The sequence below is a fragment of the Phocoena phocoena genome, chromosome 19 (genome assembly GCF_963924675.1).
Source record: "Phocoena phocoena chromosome 19, mPhoPho1.1, whole genome shotgun sequence".
NCBI lineage: Eukaryota > Metazoa > Chordata > Mammalia > Artiodactyla > Phocoenidae > Phocoena > Phocoena phocoena.
This window is the reverse complement of record NC_089237.1, coordinates 11,942,535-11,944,108: the sequence shown is the minus strand read 5'-3', so window position 1 is coordinate 11,944,108 and position 1,574 is coordinate 11,942,535. Positions and strand designations below refer to the sequence as shown.

Below are 1,574 nucleotides of genomic sequence, written 5' to 3'. Positions count from 1 at the left end.
TTTCAAAGAAATGCTTTTTGTTTCATTGATTTTCTCTATTATTTGTCCATTTACATTTTAATTGATTTCTGCTGCCTTTAGAATTTCCTTTCCTTCTGCTTGCTTTCGGTTTATTTTTGCTCTTCTTTCTCTAGTTCATAAGGTAGAAGTTTACATTTTTTTCATTTGAAAAATACATTCTTACATAGTCTTTTCTAATATAAACATTTAATGCTATGAATTTCCCTCTAAACCCTGTTTGTTGCTGCCCACACATTTTTGTATGTTGTATTTTCATTTTTATTCAGTTCAACTTATTTTGTAGTTTCCCTCTTTTGACCTACTAATGATTTTGAAATGTGTTGTTTAGTTTCCAAGTGTTTGGATTTTCTTGTTATCTTTCTGTTGAAGAGTTCTAGTTCGAGTCCACTGTGGTCAGAGACATCATTTGTATGATTTCAACTCATTTAAATCTGTTGAGGCGTTTCAACAGAATGTGTGTCCAAGTGACTCCTGGTGGCTTGCCATGATCGCGATTGTATGGTGGCTAGTACGCTGTGTTGTGAAAAGAAGTTGTGTCCTGCTGTTGTGGGTAGAATGTCCGATCAATGCCGATTAGATCCTGTCGGTTGATGATGCTGAGGTCTTTTACATCCCGGGTGATTTTCTATCTAGTTTTTTGTCAACTACTGAGAGAGAGGTGGTGAAGTCTCCAGCTATGATTATGGATTTGTCTTATTTTAAAAAATAAGAGGTTTTGCACGTTTGTCGTTCTCTCCGTCTGGACTAGAGGCTTCTGTTGCAACCATGATCCGCCAGATCATCGGTCAGGCCAAGGAGCATCCTAGCTTGATCCCCCTCTTCATATTTATTGGAGCGGGAGGTACTGGAGCAGCGCTGTATGTTTTGCGCCTGGCATTGTTCAATCCAGATGTCAGTTGGGACAGAGAGAATAACCCAGAACCCTGGAACAAACTGGGTCCCAATGATCAGTACAAGTTCTACTCAGTGAATGTAGATTACAGCAAACTGAAGAAAGAAGGTCCAGACTTCTAAATGAAATGTTTCACTGAAAAGCAGTTTAGAATGAAGTTCTTCCAGAAGCCATCCGCACAGTTTTCCACTTAACCAGGAAATATTTCCCCTCTAAACGCACAAAATCATGTTGGTGTATTGTGATGGGGTTTACACTGATTAATAAATAGTTTGAAACTAAAAAAAAAAAGTCTTCAGATAACTAACTCTTGAGTAAAAGAGCAAATTAAAAATTTTAAATGACAAATAATGAGAGAACACTATTGGTCAACAACTTGTGGAATAGAGCCCAAGTCAGTCTCAGAGGAAAAACTTTATCGCCTTAAATGCATAACTTAGAAAACATGAACAATTAGTAATCAATAGTGATTAAAAGAATAATAAGGTAATATTATAAACAGCTCTATGCCAATACCTTTGACAAATTCCTTGAAAAACACAAACTACCAAAGCTCACCAATGAAGAAGATAACCTGAATAGCCCTGTATCTATTAAAGAAATGGAACTGTTAGTTTAAAATCTTCCCTTGGGAATTCCCTGGCGGTCCGGTGGTTAGGAC

General features: G+C 37.0%; 1 pseudogene; it reads left to right on the top strand.

Moving 5' to 3' along the window:
- The first annotated feature begins 786 nt into the window (after positions 1-786).
- LOC136138888 (cytochrome c oxidase subunit NDUFA4 pseudogene) lies at positions 787-1,035 on the top strand (annotated as a pseudogene).
- Positions 1,036-1,574: the final 539 nt, after the last annotated feature.